Source organism: Falco naumanni, chromosome 2 (genome assembly GCF_017639655.2).
Source record: "Falco naumanni isolate bFalNau1 chromosome 2, bFalNau1.pat, whole genome shotgun sequence".
Lineage (NCBI taxonomy): Eukaryota > Metazoa > Chordata > Aves > Falconiformes > Falconidae > Falco > Falco naumanni.
The window spans coordinates 114,070,193-114,094,588 of NC_054055.1; positions in this window are offsets into that span (position 1 = coordinate 114,070,193).

The following is a 24,396-nucleotide window of genomic DNA, read 5'->3' on the forward strand; positions in this document are numbered from 1 at the left end:
TTGGTCCAGGTACCTCAGTTCAAGTGATTAACACCATGTGAATAACAGATATGTCTTTTTGGCAGCCGGACTGAGAAGCTGAGAAAAAAATATATATTTAGATTGTTACAACAAATGTTAAACACCTACTGGGGAAAAGACTTTGCTTATTGGCAAAGTGGGCAAATCTCACATTAGATCCTAGACTAGTCTTCAGAAGCACGTAAGTATAACTGAGTGGAATAAAAGAAAAGGAGGAGAGGAGGAATGAGAGCATATTCCAAACATTACAAGGGCTAGGGGAGGAGAAGAAATATTCTGGGTGCAGTACTTAATCATTTGATTACTGAAATGGCCTACATGTTGTATAAACCTGGAAGGAGAGAGTCTGGTGCAGGGGGAAGAAGATTCAGTGATTTCTTTTTTGGTTTTTTTGTTTGGTTTTTTTTTTTTACATTCATGACAAACTGTAAAGAAATGAACTTTCCACTCGCAATTACGCAATTCAGTAGTACTCTAAAGAATGCTGCCTGTTGAAACTGAGCACAGCTGATTTCTTACACTCTTCCACAATAGCCAAACACACCCTAAAAATCCTCACCCAAGGACAGGAAAATGACAAAGCTCTTGCAAAGGTGCTTCTGAAGCATGTATGTCAGCACTGGGTAGTGCAGTCTTATTTTCCAAGTCCCTAAGATGCGAAGAGTTGATGGCACCTATTTGTACAAGACCATAAACTTAAAAGAAAACTCTGAAAGATAATTTCTTTTGCCTGCTAATCCTGTGTGTACCTCGCTGCAAGTATAATGAGATAAATCCCACTCTGTGCAGTAAGTCATGCTGAAATCAAAGCTAGGCAAGGTTCCTCTCCCCTCCATCAACCCCTCCTGACCAGATTCAGCAAAGAAGAGTGTTTCCTCAGCTTCAGCTTATATCAAGAAATCACAAAAACTCTAAGCATTAGGCAGTTGAAAGACAATTAGTCCTGTTACAAGTTCAACTGTAAACTTCTGCAGTGGTGCAATATTGCACCAGCTTAAGTAATCAAAATACCTGGCTTTAAAATATTTCAGAGTGGACTAATGGGATGGTAACAGCAACTACTTTGCTAACAGCTCACAAGCAGGAGCACAAGCCTCCGTCAGAAGATGCAACACCGCTGCTCATGCAGATAGTTGCTGGCATTCCTGCAATGAGGCACGGTTTGTTCTTACACCAGAAATCATCCGTGAAGTTGCACAGCTTCTAAACATCCAAAACCACAGCTTGATTTTTGGGAATGGGAGAGGACAGGGGATACGTGGTTTTGGCAAAAAACAGCTGCCCTAAAAATGCATGTTTGATTTAGTAGTCAGGAAAACAAGCATCTGAAAATGGATAATCATTTGAGAGCTCTGGCTACAATGCTGAGCAAATACAGCACAGATGTAACAAAAGTAATTGGGATGTTTTGTCACTGCAAAAAACAGCAGAAGGACATGTATCCATCTGCCTGCCTACTTCTAGGTCAGTAACTCAGACTGAGATGAGTTGATGATGGGGATGGAGCATTTGGGCAGAATGTTTTGCCTTTGATTCAATGCTGTCTGCCTTCCAGCTTCTGAGAAAACTTACGAAGGAGCTTTCAAAGTCCCCTTTGGAACATGCCACCTTGCTTCTGGTTGGTGCAGAGGTTTTGCAAGCCATTGAAGACAAAGCAATTACAAACACACAAAAATTGTCTGGGACAGATTATTTTCTTTTCATATCTGTGAAAGATTACATGAATAGGAAGTCCCAGGTGCTAAGTTTATATTATCCTATAAATTTCCCACTGTAAAAAGCTCCAGAAACCGTGGGACGTTTCAGTGTCTTTACCCATGTGTTACAGCAACTACGTGAAGTTTGTAAAAAAAAAAAGAAAAGGGAAAGAGAGGAATTGTATCTAACTTTCCACATAGTAGAAAGAAAGTGACAGGAGAAATGCCTACAAAATACCTATTTAAAGAGTTTTAAAAGCTGGTCTTTCATCACATTAAGCACAGCAGTTGCAGAGGTATTATCCTTCTTCATTTCCCGACAATATTACCTTGTTACACATTCCAATGAGCAGTCATGTTTTAAAACTGCACTCAGCCAAAGAAAGGGGGGGGGGTGGGGGTGGTGGGGCAGACATTGAAGCAAAATAGTCAGAGGCATATAGAGTTTTCATACCTAGGAGACAAATTTTAATCCTTTAAATAAAAACTTATTTTTAAGTAAGTTTATAAACACTTATAGTTTCAACAAGTACATGTTGTGGCTGTGCTGCTAAGTACTGCACAAAAGGTACCCCAGGAAAAGCGCATCCCTGTACGGCCATACCCTGCTTATAGGATCACAATAACCCACAGGGTGGAATGATAGCGGGCACAGGACCGAGTTACCCCTTGTGATAGTGCTGCCTCCTCAGGAAACAAAGCATAACGTAAAAACAAGTTCATGGTGAGTGAGACGCTACTCTACATCGGAAACATGGTGAAGAACTTAGGCAAACTATGGCGTACACCACGGCAAATAAAGGCAGGGAACTGTGGGACCTGGAGGAGGCCGAGTGCAGTGTAAATTGGAGCAGGAGAGCAGAGGGACAGAGCGCACTGGGAGCCAGCACGCAGGGTGGAGAGACAGAGAGCAGGTCAGGAGCAAGAACAATAAGGCAAAGGCACGGCTACCAGAAAAAAAGGGACACCGCAGTAATTACTTTGGAGCTCAAACCACTCGTCAGCCACATCACATTTCTCACACAGCTGTGAACTGCCTCATTTCTCTGTCCCTACCTGTACAGCTGTAACAACAACATTTCTTTGTTTTAACTGGGTGTTGTGTGGATAAATGTGTGAACCATGAGTGGCTCAGATTGTGCCACCGAGAGGGCAGCTGTGCTGTAGCCAGCCTGTGCTTCTCCCCACAACTGACTGCAGCCCGCAGCTGCTGCGTTGTACTGTTCCTCCCTTAGCAGCAAATACTGGTGAACCTCACGGGCAAAGTGCATGTCCTCCCTAATTAACAGAGGATCTGCTCACCCAGTGAAAGCCTTTAGCTGCTAACAGCTTTATTCAGTCACACTGAAGATGACTTGACAGCGGGATCTGCAGAATTTGTTACTTCTTTGCATGGATGGACCAATGCACAGGATGGGGCTGCTCAGAGGTGAAGCAGAGTCTTACAACAAAAGTCTTTTGGGTAGGAGCTCTGCGGCTAAAGGGAACCAAACTCTGAGTTTGATGTGTGCTTTAGACATATGTAGTGCTCTGTGCTGTAGACACAGAGAGATCAATTCTTTGGTGTCTTCATTTAAGCATTTCAAATGAGTATTTTTTTGACCCTGACATCTCTGCCTCTCCATTCCCCTTAAGTAAAATGGGAAGACATCACCTTTCTTCACAGAGTGCCTTGAAAATAGATGCTTTAATGACAAAGCTTGTAAGATACCACAGCAAAAAGTGTTACAGAAAACCATTGTTATAACAATCTTTGTAGTCAGATTAGAATTTGGATGAGACTGCATGGATAACACAAGACCACTTAAAAGCATAAGATCTTAAACTAATATCAACTTGCTTTTAATGCCATCCATCTTGCAACTCTGCATGAGCCAAGCGTCCATGGGAGAACTAATATACGACCTCATAATTAAGGAAATTGTAATGTACACACAAGGGAACCTACATAGGGCGGTGTTTAAAGAGCAAGATGAAACACAAATTGCATGAAGAGACTAAATTTGGGAAGACTTGTCCAAAATAAGACTATGTTACTACGGTAGCAGAAGACAGAAACAGGGAAGTACTCTCTAGGAGTATTTTTTTTCCTCAGGTGTTGAAATCCAGAAAAGCCTTCACCCTTTCTTAGCATCTTTAAATCTCTATTGAAGACAAGATCCTAGGCTAATTACATTACTACTGTAAACAAGCACAGCAGCTCTTATGTTCTACAGTTAATCACTTCTTTTGGCAGTGTGTTTTCAGTAAAGTTTGCTCTTTCAGAGTATCTATTTTCCACAATGCAATGGAAGCCATCTGGCTGCTCTAGAGGTGAGAAAGCAAACATAACAATTCTGACCTTTTCAGCGGAAAAGGTAGTTTGTTGAAACACCAGGAAACCTTTAATTCCTATGCAAAAAAAACCACTGATATTTCTAGATGTGGAAAAGTTATCACCAAAAAGTAAATCCCTAGTTAGCTTTTGCTTTGCTTCTGTGCCATCTTATTAGTCACTTAGGAAATCTCAGCTACCAACCAGATGTTTAACTTCTCCTAAATTTCTCGAGGAAGCAGAATTCCCACACAGCTGCCATACATGCTCTGCCTGTAATACAGCTAAAAGGATCTTGGACTTCAAAGGTTTTCCCATCAATGTCCATTTTCACAACACACTAATGACATAGCGAGAGGGAATGGGGGAAAATACTTCAACTCATAGTATTTTATACATGAGAAATGCTGAGAAAACATCACAATAAAGGGACTGCTGGAGACATTTCAGTGACTCGCTTTACACAAGTATCACAGAGCAGGGAAGTGGGTCCTTTGAAATTTTTTCATGTAATGAAATTCATGTAATTAATCTCACCATAATCCAGTTCAGCAAACTGCTGACCCACCATCCACATAAGACGACTCAGGTTTAAAGCAGGGCATCCAAATAAAATAATAATAAAATAAAATACATAGGAAACCTGATGTCCTCCAAGAAACATGCTGGTGATGTTCAAACACAAGAAGTTGCCAAGAAAAACTACAAGCAGTGATCCCTAATCCCAAGGCAAAATGATTTAGGGTGGTCATATCCCCATTAACAATCATAACTAAAAATATAAATTTGAAATTCAAAGATATATAAAGAAATATTTATCAAAATTATACACAATGCTAAAGCAGACAAGAGATTACGATGTGAACTTTTTACTTGCTGTTTAAAGCATGGATGACATTTATTCTTCCACAGTATTTGCTTTTCATTGGCCATGGCTTAGAATTACATTCATTAAAAGTATAAGCCACCCTACTTTATGAGCAGAAGGATGCAGAGTTGCTAGGAAACAGAAAGTTAAGATCTTAACGTAAACTTTCTTGACAGCTGGAGGAAATACTTCATTAGAAGTCCAACTGGGGCATTCAAGGAACAGAATAAAAGAGACAATGGAAGTGGGAGTCTTTTCCATATTTAGTTCCTCTACATTAATAGGACATATTGTGTAGGCAAATTCCTGCATGTTATGCTAAAAAACTTACCTTTGAGGCAACAAGCTAATGAGAAATACTAAACAGAAAAGAGCTTCCTCCCCACCTCACCTCTCCAACTAAATACCACTTACATCCCACACGAAGTCATAACTTCAACATTTACCACCAAAAGCAAATCTTTAGGTTGTAATCTGGGAGCTCATCCGCTGAAAGGGACTCAACTGGATCAGAACAGGGGTGCAGTTATGGGGTGGCTGTGACCAGACCTAGGAAACTCATGTTTCAAATGCATCAGGCAATCAGGACTGCATACTGTGGCATTAAGCATTCGTAAGATCTTATCTTTAACATTGTGCCCTTTAGCCACTGATGCTCAGTTCAAATTAACCCAGAAAGGTGCAGATGCATAAGTACCACCCCCACCCCACCCCCCCCAAGGAAACTGTGTTATGAGAACATGAGAGTTCTGGAGCCATGGTATGCAAACAGCTAGCATATCTATGCACATATACATGTATGTCCGTACATATATTTATACATATGCATGTACAAATGTTTCTAAATTGACGATACTGGGCAAGGACTTACTAGGAGAGTTTTCTAAATGAGATTTCACCTCTGATCTACAAAGAAGAACTGCGCTCTCTGTAATTGCGCTGCCTCTAAAAAGTTCAGGTTGTTCATTTCACACAGGAAGCCTGACCTTTGCTCATTTAGCTATGCAAAGCAAACAAAGCAGACCACATACCAGAAGCATATGGAAGACTGAGACAGAATATATGCTCTCAAGTCCAAGATGGGACACCCAGGTTTATATAACAACTCAATCCTTGTCAGAGCTCTATAACCACTGAGCTAACTCACTTCAGGAGAAGGTGCTCACCTGAGGTTTGCTAGCATGCTAAAGCAGAGAATCACCCTCCCTCCTTCCTATTTCGCAGTTGCTGCGTATTTGTGGGTTTCTCCCATCTACAAAGAAAGGAAATACTCCTAGACACAAGAACAACCATCCTCACATCACTATCTGTCCGTCTGTAGAAGAGATGACTTAACTCTTGCTGCTGCAGAAGACCACAGCATGCAGAAGGTATCCAAAAGATTTTGATTTCTAAATCTTGTCCCCTGTAGGAGGTCCCTTGACCTGCTCCTTTGCTCTCCTCCAGCATGGAGTTTCAATGGAAGCCACACAGGGAGGCAATGAAACTTATAGAACATCGGCTGAGTCCTGTAAGTACATTCCCAAGGGTGTCTGAGGGCAGCTTGGTGCCCAAGCCAAGCCCAGCACCCTTCTGACCCATGGCAGTTCCAGAAGGATGCAGCCAAGTTGTACAAAGCTGGATGTTAGGGGCAGTGGAGGGGGAGACCCTGTCCTTTCTGCTCCTTTCCAGTAACAGTCCTGGTAGCACTTCTGTTTTCATCAGCCTGTCATTCTGACCACCAAATACCATACCAAATTACAGTATTCCTAGACTGTGCACAGTGGTAAATAACCAAAAGGCAGTACACGGGTGAAGCATGCCTCCCATTATAATCCATTTCAGTCATAAGGGTTGACATTAATACGCACTGAGGGTGGATCGTAAGAGACTGGTGAAACACAATTATCAGCAATGAGGACAGCCAAGCACCAGCATCACAGCTGGATAATCACCATCATCACAAGCAGGCTGTACAAATACCCAGTTCTCACTACAGAACACTAGGAGAAACAGAATGCTTAGAGGTATCGAAGGAAAACATGGCATTTGGTGTTTTCTTCTATGCTTCTTTCCACAAAACATATTATTTAACCCAGTGCATCACCACACTGAGAACTTCCCACAGGTAAACAGCCTGGGATAAACCTGTGGTTGGCAACACGGAACGGGTGCAGAATAGGGACTGAGACACAGATACCACATCTGGATTCCTTCCAAAGGGTGTCCAAAAACTACCTTTGTATTTACAGATGCTTACAGAAAACCTCTAGTCTGAGCTCCAAATATTTTCAATGATGGAAATGCCTTACTCTGGAAACTTTACAGGGCATAGCTGGTTATTGGTAAGTCTAATTCTCTTCTGCACACAGCCTTTACGTTGCTTTTATTCTTAGATCACCACTGCTGCAATAACCCTGTTAGTATCCTTTGCAAACCCTGCTAACAGTTCAGTTAGTGTCTACGTACAATTTACAGTATTGGTTTGACCAAAAAAGCTCAAACCTCCTGAGACATCACTATAATAAACGTTCGTCTTGGAGGACAGGATGTTTTGTTGATACCTTTGTGGTACCTTCTTGCCTGCACAGAAATCCAACACCGCCAAGTAAAATCTGTCATTTGAAAGGCTATGCTATGCTTTGCGGTGGAGGCTTGGCAAAACTTCCCTCTCGTTCCAGAAACAAATTCCAAAGCTCCTGAAGTTTGTGAGATTTATAATTGATACACCGGCTCCTCACAGGTGATTCATCAAATGAGGTACAAAGATCAGGTTTAAAACTCATTTAAATGAAGTTTGCTGATGCTGGATCAAGGATTTTTAGCAATATATTCAGAATATATTCAGGGTAGGTCTACAAAGCCCCAACTCGAAAACATTAAGTGTCTGAAGCCTGACACTGAAATAAATCAAAAAGCTAAAAGGAGTATGCACATACATAATAAAAAATAAAATTACTTTTCCATTGTTTATATCTATGATGATTTTCAAAGACAGCACCAGCAAGCATGTGAACAGAGACAAAGGAGAAGTTGGGTATAGACTCCCCTCCACCTTTTAACACTTGCCCCCTCATTTATCAAGGTCATGAGTAGGATGCCCACTTTAACAACAGGAAAGCAGCAGGCACCTCTGCAGGGATTTATGTGGCAGATACATCTGCAAACAGTTACAGGCCCACATGGAAGCTGAGACACCATCTCCCCCACTCCTACACATTCCACTGCAAGAGGTGCAATGCCCCAGGGACAAGTATGGTAAATCCTGTGCCCTCTAAAGATACCTGCTGCTAAAAATCAGGGACAAGACAACAATTCAAAGGCTGTGGAACCAACACCCAGACACCGCTGCCGTTCCTATGGATTCAGGGCATGTAGCTACTTTTTCATTTAGCATGTTTAGCGTCTGAGACTCTTCTAAATAAATGCAAAAACAACAACAAAAAATCCACATAGTTGCTACTTGTTGATAAAGATGTGTGAAAGCCATTTAACATATTAAAATTATGAACTATTTGCTAAAAAGAACAGTTCACAGAAAACTGAAAAACAGTGCAAGAGGAATCCTCTTGTTCCGTAAGTCCTTTGTTAATTTGGGATTCCTGAACACAAACAGTGAAAACAAGATTTCCATTGATTATCCCTTGTCCAGGGAACAAAACTGATTGTCCGTTCCTCAAACACCACCGTTTTGTGTCTGAATACTAAGTCATTATTGTAAGCAATAGAAAAAAAACCCTGCTAAGAGGGAAAGATTTTGGAAGAAATTATCTTATTTAGTCCTGAATTACTGTTTCTAGTCAAGTTAAAATTGCGGCAGAAGTATTTGCAGGTGTCAAGTCAGGCACAGCAACTCAGTATGTACTTTGAATGAAATCCCAGCAGGCTGTTCTGGGATATTCACACAGTGGCAACTAAAGTGCACACTTTTTTTTTTTTTTTTTAAATGAACCCAATTTAACTTACTGGCCCACCAATGGCAGAGCTGTTTTGCTCGCAATCCAACAGATCCTCTAGTGCAATTGCCTGCAGGATGTCAACTAACAAAGTTACATTCTAGAATTATAAACATTTTACAGATGGCTAAGGAGAGCACGGATCAAGGCCACACTACTGCCCCAAACCTCACAGCCACATCAATTACTCTTTGCCATATATATTTGCCTCATGCTTAAGGTATAAAGCTTAGATTGTCCCTTCTTTACACGAGTGCTCTGACCCTCCGAGATGAAATAACTTAGCAATTTTCAGGACTGCATTAACTGCTGATTAGTTGGGTGCTAAGTTAATTAAGCATGTCTCATTTTCATTATCTGATATGGCTGAATACTCCATTTATTCATTAAGCAGAATGCCAAGGTCATTATAGGTATTCTGGATGCAGTCTTCCATAGAGGGAGATAAACAATCTTGTATCTTTATTTAATGCTGTTAATCTGTTTTGTATATATACTTTATTAAAAAAGAGAAAAAACCCACCAACTGGCATTCTTTATTAGCTTGCATTATCAGACAATATTCCTCAAATGGATGGTTCTGTTGCATATCTTTTAGAACTCTTCACATATTTTGCACTAGTATCAACATTATAAATGTTACTGGGTTTTGGCTTATAGTCACGTTTTATTTCCAGCTTTTCCAAAGATCAAAACTGAACTAGTTTCCATGTTAATCAAATCAATCTCTGCAAAGGACCGGAGAGGTGACCGACACTAGTGCTGTGCAAAGATCAAGGCACCCACGCCACAACACCCCTGGTAGCCAAGGGCATCCTTGCAGGAGGTGGGGTGGGTGACCAGGGTACAGAGCCTGGGGCCCTCCACATCCGAAGCACCTACTCTAGAGCTCGGGCTAAGGGGTCCATGCCTGGCTTTTCCTTTGTGTACAGCTCCTTTGAAAGCCCAGTAAAGTCAAAACATTTCATTACATCAGGAAACAGTTTCAGCCTGGGGGTGGGGGGGTGTTGAGTATTTTTATATATATATATAAAAATGAAAACTAAACAAACCCCAACAGTCAGTTCTTGCTCCAGGTATGAATTCAAACTAGATTTGTTTAGTAAAATACCACAAATGAGGAAAACAAACCCAACAACCCAAACAAACAAAACCCAGAAACGTTTTCCTTTAGAAGTTTACAAAATTCCTGCCCTGAGCCTGCTAAAACACAACACAAGACATTCAACCTTAGACTTTGCATGTCCTAGACCATAGCAAAATCTCTCCTCAAAGCTTAATGTTGAAAGTTTCCTGATAAAGCTGCTGAAACGTGCTCAATGAGCTATCGCACTTTTAGTGAACCTCAGTTCATCTGATAAAAAAAACCCTGAACTGAATTAGGAACCAGGACTTCCCCCACCATGAACCTCCTTCTATGAAAGGGTTTGGAAGCAGGTAACAGTACTAGCCTGGTATAGCTACCTCAGAGATTGATGTAAAGATCCCTCCCTCCCTTCTCTGTCTACTTTCCTTATCACTCCCACAAAGCTTCTACACACGCATACCTATTTTGCATGTCCCATAAAAATGCAGATACAAAACTGGGACCTCTGCAAATTAAGTTCCAGAAGGCATCTTGTTGTCCTTTCCCATGGTCCGTAATGAAAGTAAATCTGGATAGACCAAATTAATGTGGAACTAAGTTTGCCATAATGCAAATAACAAATGTAACCCCTGGGTAAAAGAAAAAAAAGAGTATCTGAGGGCGGTTTAATACAAGCTGGGATCCAAAGCACTTTTAACACCATGAGCTTAAGTGGCAGTGGAGGCAAGGAAGTATGGTGGGAGACAAATTAAGATCTGTGAATAAAATCCTCATTACTGACTCCTGTCTGCCTCTTCGTTATCTGTATAGTAATAGAATAACATACCCATACCAGCATGGGTCCCTTCAGCTAAGGCTTTTAGTATTTGATGGGGTTGTTGAAGGAAACCTTGTAATTACTTCACCTATTCAATGGCACCTGAAACAAACACCACAGCATATGTAACTATGACTGAGGGTCAAAAATAATTCAGAAATAAAGCATGATAGCAAATCTGTTATTTGTGCAGCCATAGGATTCCCATAGCGGAAAGATAGATTTACCTGTATATTATTTCCTTGTCATATATAAATATTTCATTCTAGCTGCAAAATATTTAAATGTAAAGAAAAGGAAAAAAGTGTATTTTCCACATCTATGGAAGCTAAATAAGAGAAAGCCAAGTTAAAACCTGATAATTTTCAGAGATGTTCTTACCCTTCAGCAATATTTTGGTAAACTTGGTATTTCAGTTGGAAGCATTACCAAAACAGAAGCAGATCGAGAGTTGCTTCAAGACTTTCTCTGCATTTGCATTAATTATTTACTGACAGAGCCATCCCATTCATATAATTGTGTATAGGCATAGTATTTCATCAGAATTTTGGACCACCACAGGTTATAGTTTTAGGTTACAAGCTGACACAATCCAGGGGAGGGAAAAAAAGAAAAAAGAAAAAAAACAGGAGAGGAGCAAAAAACCAGAACATCTAATGAATTATGTCAGTCTCCAAACTTTCCCAAGAAATGAAAGGTGATAGGACTCATGCTGGCTTATCACTTCATGCTGTTCGTTCTGAAGTCAAGTAGATTGACAGCTCGACACCAAATATTCTCCAGGAAGGTAAAGCTCCTTGACAAAAAGCCAATCTTACCTGTCTTTCAGTGCTTCTCAGCTGACCTCGTGTCAGTGTTTTATCTGGCTGCAGTTGCAGCTGTTAGATTTTTGCAATTTATAGGTACAGCATCTCCTCGTGAATTAGAGACAAAGTGACACCCAGTTTGATTTCTGTAATTTCTTGTGTTGTCTTGCAGTAAGACAAATCTCTTAGAGAGAACACCCAAAATAATTTTTTTAAAAAAACTTAAGAAAAGAGAGAAGCAAATACAGGGTTGGGCATACTAAGATCAGATGCATGCAGATATAAAGAGCAAATTCACATTAACACTGGGCTGAGCTACGACTCAATGTTCCTATGTGAGCTGTGAAGCGCACAGAGGGTGGTTCAGGACTCCCCAGGAGTATAGCTCTCTCCATGGACCACACAGAGCTATAGCTCTTCATTCCAGGTTTCCAATTTAGTTAAAGGTGGAATCCGAGGTATTCATGTCACCCAAGTGATAAAATGAGGTCATTTACATCTGTCTGCCGTTCACCTAGTATGCACCTAGCAGGCTTGAAGAGCAAAATTCAGCCCTGGCACAAACAGAGCGAGTGTTAATTGAGGTCAGTAAGATGTTCATTTGCTTACCGCGAGGCTGCCTTCCACCCCATGAGCGTGAGGGCATCATGTCATTAAAGTCAGAAAATCCTCATCTCCTATCTTCTAGTTAAATAGCTTTGCAACATGTCTCTTCCCATACTCCAGCAGTGTGTCACCTTTGCTTTTTCCAAGCTTGTGGGAAGGGAACTTTGGAAAATCTAAGATGATTCTGACATATCTTTATACTTGGGGAAATTTTTGCACAAGCTGTACTCCCTGAACACCAGACTTATCTGACTTTGTAGACATAACTAATGGGAACAGCAACTTCTGCCCAAGGCTGTGGTTATACCTCACCTATCAACTTCCCTAACACTAACATTTACTTCTCCCAAGCACAAAGGTACATTTCAGTATCACAGAATAGAGAGAAGAGGGAAAAAAAAAACCACACAAAAGAAGAAGATAATTTGAATTATACTATACTTCTGAATTCTCACAGCAGTTGTAGCATTTCATCCTGGTGTTTTACCCCTGTTGTAACATGCACCAGAGAATGGAATAATAATAAAAAAAAAACAACAGAAATGCCCTATAATTAAACAGAAAATGGAACTCTTTTGCCTATGTCATGGGATTCCAGATAGAAAGACACGTCATTCCCACTGTACACTGAATTAGCAAGATGACAATAGGTACAGACTAAAGGCCAATCTACATAGTTGACCCAAAAGATAGACAAAGGCAGCAGATTTTATTCCATTGCCTGTCTACTCGAGGGAAGGAATTCTAGCAATAAAGGGCTTATTAATCTACTTTCCACAGGCCAGAAACCAAAGGAAACAAGTTCATGTTACAATGATGGTGCTTCCTTTAAGAAGTGAAGATAATTAATTAGCAAGACATTTGGTTTAGGGACATAGCTTTCACTATAACAATTTTAAGCCAACATGTGACATCTGGTAGAAGTTGAGCCTATTGCAAGAACCACCTGACAAGTCTCTACAGCTTATTCAAGGCAGGAAGGCAATCATGTTATTTGTTTTAAAACAGCTACATTTAAAAAAAAAAAAAGAAAAGAAAAAAGCTATGAAGACTTTAGGATGAAACAAAAAGCTAGGTGTTTCTATCCTCAACATTCACACTTAATTAAAAAAAAAAACAAAACACCAAACACAAACAAACCAGCCTTCTCCATATCACATTACCACTTATCCTTGGGACTGCCCACCAAATCATGTGTATACAGCAATATTATTTCTGTTCTCCAAAGAAATTAACTTCAGTCTTTTTCAAACACTCTTATCCCAAAGACTACTCTCTAGGGGTATGGCAGCCAAAGAGGACACAGCTGAAGCTTCCACCAAAACACTTCTGTCAAAGGTTATAGCTCCTTTTTTCTTTCACTGTTTTTCTTTTCTTTTTTCTTTTTTTCAATTGAAGACACCACCACCATCAGATTAACACAGAAGAAAGCCAGGATTTTAGTTTAGAGCACAGCAACGCTTCAGGTAGTGGCTGGATCCCATCTCTAACGTCCCACTGGAAGCACAGCCCTCTTCCACCAGGGACCAGGCTGTCCTACATCACCTCACACCCCGCTAAAGGAAGACACAGACTTTACCCCACAGGAACATTCTGTAATTTTGTCCATCCTCAGATGACTCCGCACCAGGTTTTTTTAGGTTCCAATGAAAATCACTATCGAACCAGTCGATGCCAATCAGACCATCTGTGTCCTTGTCTATTGGACTTCCAGATTCAGACTTTCCAAAGCAGCTGGCATTTTTGGTTCTGTGACTGGTGGGACATATTTCCTAAATTAATTGCTTTTCCCCCCATTGAGCTCTTTGCATAAATGCCAGACGAGTCCCTTAATATCTGCATTTTTGCCACTTCTTTACAAGCTCTCAGGTAAAATCCAACCTGTATTTTATAAAAGAATTAACCAAGAGACCACCTGACTTTGCTCAGCAATTGCTATATAAAGTACTACCATTAGCAACAGACCACAAGACATGTAATGTCCAAACCTAGGAAAATAAAAAAAAAAAAGGGGGAAGAATTAGAAGATGGCTGGTTTCAGCAGCATGGTAGCACTGAAAAAGCTGTGGATCTGAACCGATCATAAGATGTTAACAGAGCACTAACATGCCTCTATTATCTACTCCTGGCAAGATTCAGTAACAGCCTAGTTGCGGGGGAGGAAAGGAGAGAGAAAAGTGAAAGACGACAGCAAAATAAAGTGTTGCATAAGGACAAAGCATTATTAAACCAGATGCAGGTGGGAATACAGCTTCAGAGGTGCTGGCTTTCTGTCCAGCCCACAAGAGCATGCTGGTTCTAGAGGACAGACACCTGACAGATTTAAAGTGCACAAGCACATGACGTGGAGTGAGAGTGACTTGATTTAGCATCTGCCTCCAGCGCGAGCACTCCCCAGGGCTCACAGGGCAAGGTACAGCCACCCAGTGTTTTGGAATAATCTCCACCCTGTACGAGTCCTTTCTAAATTGAGCTGAAGCAAACCCACTGCATTTTCCCTAGAAGGTACAGGAAGCTAGTTCCGTTTTATTAACACATTGGGGGGGTGATGGACCAAACACCCTCACAAAGCTCCCATCCATCTCCCATCAGAAGCGGGAAATCAGGCATCCAAGTACCAGGGATTGCAAACAACCCTCAAACCCAGAAGTAATTTTAGAGATGGAGAAGATAAGCAATTCTCTAAGCTGCAAAGCTAAAGCAAGACAAAGCCACGCAGAATCGATGATTTCAGAACCCTTAAAAAGAATAAAGCATACGTTTTCCTCAACTAGCATTTCACCGATTATACACTTGACCGCAGCAATACCCAGGCTAAGGCTGGCACAGCAAGCTGAAGGGCTGCATTAGTAGGATTAAATGAAGTTAGTTAACGAGTTAGTTAACTGAGGTTTGTTAAATGTGGTAGCTGTGCTGAACTAAGCATACATCCCATATCACCATAATCAGAAAAAAATTCCTTTTTTTTAAGTCCCAAGTCCAGGAGATGCTTCAGTTACACATTACAATATGAAACAAATTTACCAGAGAAATGCATATCCGTACCTCCTTCCTCCTTCCTATCTGTGGTGAAAGTATCTCTCACCAAGTTCCCTTAACAAACCTACGTGCCAATTAACTGAAAGCTTGCAAAAAAATCATCTGCGGTAACCCAACCTTTACTCACATCGTGCTGCTTATATGGGATCTTTGCTTTGCTAAGCTAAAATGGGATAATTATTTTCTACTAGATTGTAAAGCTTTCTCTATACACTTTATAAGCCTATTATAGTCATATAAAACCTGAACTTTTAAATCTGAAGGCAAGTGTCAAAGGTTTAGCAGACTCTATGCTGCAGTAAGATAAGGATCTTAAACTTGCTAGGTTTGAGATTCAATTCTTAGCATGATGGATAGGTTTTGAAGGAACCCAGGGAAGGATATTACGGTTTGTTTCAGGAAATAAAAAAATATCTAGTTAATCAGAAGATTACAGATAAAAAAAAAAAAAAGACCTTCAGCTTTAAAAACAAGTAGTTACGTTTTCTCTTGAAGACTTATTTTAAGGGTAAGCTGACGTTCAAAGACGATGGTACTTTTTCCACATAAAGATGAATCTTCAGGAAGAAAGAGATCTGTCAACACATAGTAAACTTGTCTGACAGGAAAGGCTGAACCCAAAATATTAGTTGAGCAAGGACCTAATTCTCACCCCCAAAAAAGCTCTAAACCCTCTCCTCCTCCAGGGAGGGCAACATTGAGCTTAAAGCATATGCAGTGCTTTACCATATTCAGCTAAAAAAAAAGATTCAGAACCTGTTATCCTCAGCACAAAGCCCCTCAACAGCGATGTGATGTCCCCCAACTATTAAGAAACACCTTACCAAAACCATTCCAGCTGCATTCAGTTTACCACTTACTACTTTATGTCATTTTTGCATTGTTGATTTGATAAGGTGATTTTTCTACTACCCCCCTCCACGGAGCCCTGTTCCCAGGATTCAGGTCACTGAAGATCCAGGTTCGGAGGTTAGGTACTCCAAAATAGAAATAGTTTGCTGCTTTCAGTCCCTATGGTCACAGATCACAGAGCGAAGGGGATTTACTTTCTTCCTTTTCCTTTCCTCAGAAAGTAATTAATTAATGAGAAATAGTTTATTACTGACAGCTGTCCAAGTGCTAATGGTTGGCCTGTACTTAGGATGACACAGTCTTACTAGATTGTATTTGCTTATTAAACTAAGTTTAACTCTCCATGAAAAGCAATCAATGTTTCCACAGGTAATTGCACTATTTATATTTAAACGGCTAACGCTCTTGGAAGCAGTTTCCCAGCTTAATTTCATCCACAGAATCTCCTTCTCCTCTAATCTTTCTTTTTAATTGCTCCCCTCATCAGTTCATTGTATTTTCACACTGATTTTTGCTCTTCATTCTCCAGACCCGTCACTAATAATATCTACTACTTATGTCAAACAGCAGGACACGCACCAGGGTGTTTATGATGACCCCAGGGCCTCGAAATGGGTGTCTCCATCTCCCCTTACAGGGACATCTCTAAATAGCAAGATAAAGTCTTTCAAACAACAACAAAAAAGTTAGATTTTTCTTTCTGTGAGAAAATGAGAAAAAAATAGATATTTTTTTTTAGCGTAGGGTGCATAGTGACTGCATCAGAAGAGAGTTTCTGGCCAGCTCTCCCTCCGGCCCATTCTTCCAGCTTCAGTTTTTATCCCCTCAGATAATTTTTGAGCCCTACCCAGTCTCTTCTGCCTCAGAAGGTCTTAGTTGCTCAGAGTTCTTAGCAGCTCGCTGCTCCCCACCACCCCTGCAACCCTCTGGCTGAGCTAAGTGACCCCACCAGCCTGCCCCCCCTTGCCCTGGGTCCTGTTCTAACACCAGCAGCCAGGATCTCAACTGGAAACCATTAAGCAATTAGGAGAAGTCACCCCTTCTTCCCAAATTTCTGCTGCCAAGACAGATAGATGCTTGCTGGAAAAAGATCTACCCCATACACAACCTGGAAAACCCCAAAAAGTAGAAGGTCCTGAAACATTATGAAATGCTTTCAATAACCTGACACAAAATGCAAATATAATCTCATCGCTGAAGCTAGTATTACAAATGGGGTATTGTGGTTTTTTGTTTGCTTGGGTTTTTTGGTTGGGTTTTTTTTTGGGGGGGGTGGGGGTGGAGGTGAAAATTTTGTTTTCTTAGTGTTATGCTAAAAACCTCAGTAACAAGTCATTCTTAAAAGGGATGCAGTGTTAGAAGCACAAATAAGCCGTCTCATCCACCCTCACACCTCCTTGCCCAGTTCCCCCAGAGTCAGGTACGGGTCTGAGCACGTGTTTTTTTATCTCCAGTGGGTGACAAAACACCCACTGGAGATACTGCAGAGAAGTGCAGAGCTGTAAGGTTATTTCTCCTGAGAAAACTAGCATTCTTTCCAAATGTTAAGAACAATATGAATTTCCTCCTAGTCCAACAACACTTGTGAGCTGAAAATCTATATTATTTTTTTTTCAGCATATCTCCCAAAGATGTAGCCACATTCATTCACGGCGATGACTGAGCATAGTGGGAAGGAGAAAGCAGCACAACAGGGGTATTTATTAACCTTCTGATTCAGTGTTGCCGTGACAAAGACAGCAAAATTGAGATACTTTAACTATATTTGTACACATGCCTCGGTCTAAAAAATGAGCGATAGTTAAATAAATAGCCATTTGGGGCCTGCTAATATCTTTGAGTTAAAATTTGTCTCAGAAGTGATACCAGAGGTTGCCACTGTCCAGTTGTTATTGCGGGAAAGATCTCTCCTTCATCACCTTCTGAAATAAAAATCAGAACAAGTGAAATCTTTGGGTCAAGGGAAGGAAGATGGGCAATGCCCCCCCACCCGCATCTTGTAAAGCTTGCAAGTCCAGGGGTTTCCAGCCCAGCCACCACTCCCCACCGCTGAAGGGACATGACAAAGTACTGTATCAAGGTCAATTCCTTCTCCTGTTGAGCATGGTTCAGAATGGAAGTGAATTTAGTTCAGGCTGTTAGTAAATCACACAGTGAGACATCCTGCCACCTCTGTCTTTTATAGCCACCTTGTTGTGCAACATCATCCTCTGCTCCTGGTTCACAGCCCCAGGATACCCTAGCACTGAAACATACACATGACATCGCACTTTGAAATAATTTAAATAAATGAGAATTACAATCAAGAGCAGAGGAAGTGGGAAGAGAAGTTTTCAGAATGTGTTTAATTTAAATATACCTATGGTTAAAGCCTTCTACTGAGTTCAATTGAGATTTCTTGCTTTAGCATTCACCTGTTCAGTGACATATTGACTTAGGGAAATTTCAAATCAGAATTACCAAGTGTGTCCTTTAGATGGTACTGAATCAAGGAACATGAACACCACGTGAACCACTTAAACACAGTTATTCCATCTTTGACAATTTTTACTTTGCTGAAGATGACTCTCCAGAAGCTTATTCTCTGAGCAGAGTACCATCTTCAAATATTTTCTTGTGACAATGCAAGGCGAAGACCCCTCTTGTAACAGTTTTCGCTTGCTTTTTACCCTCCTGATACACAGGAAATTCCCAAAATGGCTTGTTTGAAGATGCTCCATGTGTCTCTTGCAAGAAATTATTTCCAATGAGACTCTCATGGACATCAACCAGGACAACCTCATCCTTAGAACAATCCTATATGAATCTTAACCTAAAATATTTCACAGCAACCTTCGCAGCAGCAGTCAGCCGACAACTTTAACATAAAGAATAATTACTCTACAAATTATCTTCTGTCCCAAATAGGCGCAGAAGCAGCTGAGGGGTGACATTTCCAGCAGGTGTATGCCTCTTGTGTGATGCAATAATACTGTGCACACAGCAGCCAACATAGCCCAGAAAATGGAAGATTGAGAAATCGCAGTACAAAAATCCTCACAGAATTAAGGTGCAGTGCACAAGTCTCCATGAGAAGGGAATTAGTAGCTTCACAGAAGTAAAGCATTTCCCTCCTATCCTCCCATGTCTGGCATCAAACTGCCACTTGAAGCTCTGAAAGCCACTGACTGCCCTGAACTTACCTTTTTGCTAGAGCTGGAAGAGTCTTGATAGAGGACAATGTCTTTAATCTGATTTGGGGGGGGGGGAAATATCCAGACTTCCCTCTAAAGGAAAAAAAAACCTTGTTGAAAGAACATTCCTTTGTACCACTCAGTGACATACCATGAAACATGACTTCTGATATTTCTATTTTCAATGAATCAAAAGAGTATTTCCCTGGCATGAGAAGTGTGAAATGGCATCTGAAGAGAAAATAGTGCTTTTACCAGATCAGTGACATTTCCTTCTCTCCCCAACGTATCAACCTAACCTGAACTGACGTTTTCTGAAATATCAACTGTATGTTTTCATAATAGCTAGACATCTTTAGTTTTAACTTGAGCTAGTGAAATAGAATTTACTCAAGTAAAGATAGTAAGATAGACTCAACATGCAATATCTGCATAATTCATCTGTGTACAACTTTTTTTTAAAAAAAACCCAACAAACTCAGTGATTACTTTAATGCAGACCCTCCTGTCTTCCTTTAGTGAGCCCAGATCCTATATTCCTATAGCATATGACATCCAGGGCAATTTAAGATCAGAATACATATCTGCTTTCATCATTATGCTCTGGAAGCGTCCCCTTCAGCCTCTGACACCACAGCTAATACAGCAGCCTGTGCAGATGCATTTTCTGAGCAATGTTATATTAAGGGTATTTTTGCAGAGTTTAATCCCAATTATTGGCTGAACCCATGAAAAATACATTTTTCTCACATTTGCTGCTAAAATGTACATCTGTTGGATAAAGGCTCAGTGCAGGGACAGGGAGATGTGACACAGCCTACAAGGGAAGTTCATAAGAGCGAAGGGTAACTTCATGCTCAAGGACAAAACTCGCCAGGGTAAATTGTTTCATTCCTACAAATTCTCTCAAGCTGGAATGTGACAGAGTTCAGCTGACTTTTGATGCCACAGAATGCAAGCTGAGCATCCAGCTCATTCCTTCCTCTCCAGTACTACAGGTCCAATTTTAGTAATTATGAAGTTCAGGATGTCTGGTAAACACAGTACCTTAGTTACAGAGATAGAAAATCACCAAGAATAAAAGTTATATTGTTTTTCATTTTAGGATGGAAATATCATGATTGGGGTAAAAATCTCTATGGATTCTTTTTCTAATAAATTCAAGTCCTACAGGCTAGTGTATAGAACAAGTCATTCTTTATCAAATTCAGATTCATTCTTCCTACTTCTTATGACACAGTATTGATTCTATGTGAATACATAGTATACTAAATATATAAAATACTTAAACACTGACTATTCTGTAAAGAAAAAATAAGAGTGGACTGCATATAACAAGAATAATTTTTATGTTGGTTTGGTCATTTGTTGCTTTTTTGGTGGAGATGCAGCATGTTGTGTTTTGCTGTTGTTTAGGGGGGGTTATTTTTGGGATGTTTTTAATAAGAACCATAACACACAGGACCAATCTAGGAAGTTTAAAATCAAAAAACTTATGTCTTCTTTCAAGGGGATGACAAAACCAAACTGAAGGGTTAGTCTTGTACAGTTGAAGGCATCAATACATTAAGTTTTAATTTTTAAGTTGCTAAAAAAATTCTTTCAGTTTTAGTTGATTTTTAACACCTCATATATACTTTAATGATGCTACATTAATAAATACACTGGGTGGCTATGGCAAGTAGGACTCACTAATGAGAAAAATTTAAAGTTACTTAGCAGATTTTTCACTTCATATTCATAATTTACACAAAAGAAAGCTAAATATACCTTCTGGGAAGGACATACTTAAAGTCAAGGATGCATTAAGCTACATTAATGTTTATGAACAAGGTTTGGGTACTGTACTAAGGATCATGTGTGAAAGGGAATTCTAATTCTGATTTATTAGCTAAATTGAAACCTCATTTAAAGAACTAAAGAAATAGTAGAGTTAATTTAGAAGAGTGTTTTGACTGACATCTCATCTGGTCTGAAATTATTTAGATGAGTAAGACGAGGGGTTGATCATGTACTGAGCAAAATGATCTAGGGCTCTTGCATTAGAATTGCAGTAAGACTATTCATAATAGCAACTTAATTTTCATATCAGCTCTAACCAGTCTTGGAAGGCTATTAGGGATAGTAAAGTGACATTATCTATATAATCTATATAAAAAAATTAATATAATCTATATTTAACCATAGATTGTTATATTGTTTTTCATTTTAGGATGAAAATATCATGATTGGGGTAAAAACTTCAGTTTCCATACATTTCCCTCAGCTTTGCAATTGCAACTAGAAGTAGTTCATATTCTTACAAAAAGTTCAGTTCAAGTCTCTGTGGAGTTACCTATGGAAGATACTTCCTTCTTGCCTTGAATTTTGATAGATTATATTCGCATATCAGGTGGCATTGATTAATGCAAAAAGAATTAGTCTTTCTCTCTCACTTTTTTCCTACTAAGAATAAACGATGTTTACAAATCCCTTGATCATGATGTCTCCGAAACTTAAAGATATCCTAAATATCCTGGTCAAATTCATCAGGCTTCAATCACTGAATTTCCACATCCCTTCCTTGCTTGAACTGAATGACAAACACTGAACCCCTGTAGGGTCAGTATGTGCTCACCAATGCCACAAACAGCCACGCTGTGGGATGTCACTGCAAGGGCTATGGTCCCTCGTAGGTAGGGAGTACAGACCAGAAAGCTGGGAGTAGGGGTTGAAGATACACCAGCTACTTGTGTGTGGTCATGGTGACCTGTAGAAAAACTTTGGGCTGAGGACTTACTGAGCTTGGTGCTGCAGAGACCGATGCACCCTCTGACGATGCCCCAGAAGTTACAGGGAGGTCAGGCATGGGGAGACTTTTCCATTTTCCTGTGTTCCAGGACCTTCTGCAGTTGGGTCCCCTTCCTTGGGGCTGCCTTTTTTCTGCTAGTGGAAGTCATGTTTATAATCAAAACCATCTGCAGCCATGCCAGGCACATTTCAAAACAGCTGGAAAGGTAACTTTAAAAAGCAGTTATTGTTGGTTGGCCCTGCCCTTCCCTGCCACAAGACTATTGCAGTAAGGCTAGCAAGAACCTTCACCAGAACAACGCGCTTCCACTATATAGAACTCCCCCACACCTTGTATATTTTGAGCACTGTACGAAGTCTTATTATAGATTGCCACTATGCCACAGAGCCATATGAAAACACAAGTTTGCAGAATATTCAATACCTTAAAGGTAGAACTGTTTCCCCTACTGTACGCCAGGGTTTTAACTTCACTGAAGGGATCTAGAATACTGCAAAAATCAGCCCTCCATGAAATAAGACTAGATTTTGTAAAAGAAAGAAAAAACTCAACAGTATGGAACTCTGATATAAGACATTTTGTGCACGAGGGAATTAAGCTTCCCTAGAACCTAAAAAAAAAAACCAAACAAAACCCACCAAACCTGAAAGCTTGAGGTTTCCCCCGCCTCCGCTCCCAACATCCTCGTTAGCACTAGCAATCTGTAAAGGCCTTCTAAAAAGAGCAAGGCCATAAACACAAATGTTATCTGGGCCTTCAGCAGAGGGACTGTCTGGGTAAGTTAATCTCTTGTGCTATATTTATCTGCACAGTAGCAAACACAATGATTTCCTCTTTTTTTTTTTGAAAATGGAGATAATTCCCTATGTGGCATGGCAGGCTGCCAGCGAGGGGCAGGCAAGGTAACACAGCATTCTGCAGGAAGCCAGCGGGAACACAGAGCTCCACAACTTGGATGCTAGCTCCTGTGAGCCTGTCTTCCTCACAAACAAAGTAAAAATCATAATTAAAAAAAGAAATAAAACAATCCATTTTGGTTTTGCCTCCACTGGGGGTAAAAACTTGCAAAGTCAGCAGAAGTGAGACAGCGGCCACAGTTCTCAAGAGGCAAGTTTCCTCCTTTGATGTATTTTGTATTCCAAGATGAAATAGCATCTTCTAGAAGAGGCACAGGGACCTGCCTGCTGTTGAATCTGAGCCAGAAGGACCTGAAGATCACTTGTTCAAGAGCTGGGATGAGACCACCAATGGTTTCTTACCTCAAAAGCGAACAGTGATAGTATTGCATTGAATTGTGGCAGTTTTTCCCCCGTCCTGAATTATCATCTCAGGTGTTACCTAGCAAAAAAGTCTCACCCTGAAAGCCTGCAGTACGGCACCGGGAGACCGCAGGCTGGTGTGATTAGATTCCAGTGTAAGTGCACAAAGACAGCAGAGAGCTGCACAGTTTCAGGCAAGTGAAGATGACAGGATGCTGAAGAGAGTTACAATGAACAGCCTCCTCTTTCCAAATGCCATAGCACAAAAAGAAAACCGAGGCTTATTTAAGCATCAGAAAAACAGCATGTTTTTCTCCTTACCTAGCTTTCACCAAGAAGATAAAACTCAACTTATGACTGATGTTGTTTCTAGGTCATATACTGAAACTCTTTCCAAAATAGCTACATGACCATTCTCCTGGCTTCCTCAAGCTGGGAGCATCTGAATGCACAAACATCTCCTCTCTGTTTAGGAGCAGGTAGAAAGGGAGTCCTATTTCCAACAGAAAAAAACAGTGTCAGTGAGGAAGATGATGGGACAAAGCCATCTGAAGAAGAGAAAAAGGGAAACCAACAGAGCTGGAATAAGGTAGAAGGAAAAAGATGGGGGAGATCCCTGCAGGAGAAAGCAATGCGGTGGGACAATGAATGCCTCAAGATGGGACAGTGAGATAGAAACAAAGCTCAGCTGTCAGGCAAAGACTGAAGGATCCTGGATTAGCAAGAAACAGGGCACAGTATGAATCAGAAATGGGATGTGCCAGAGTTGGAAACAAAAACAAGAGAGGAAGGCAGCATGACCACAGGGTGAGAGTTGGGCAGGCTGCTCAGGGTCCCACACATGAGAGGTAGCAGTGGGACACAGCCCCATCCCCAGGAAGGGCCCTGCACTTTGAGGGAGGAGGAGGAAGATGACAGAGGGGGCCCTGGGGGAGACAAGAGCACACAGGCACTGCCAGGGAGCTGCAGGCCACTGCTGCCTGCCTGACCGCAGGGCAGCCACTGAGCAGCTGCAGGCGGCACTGCAGGGGTGTCAGGGGTGTAATACTTTGTCTTGTGTTACAGCCGTCACTCATGGCCAGTGCAGACCTCAAGTCATCTTCTTGCCCACGGGACAGGAAAGCTTTGTTC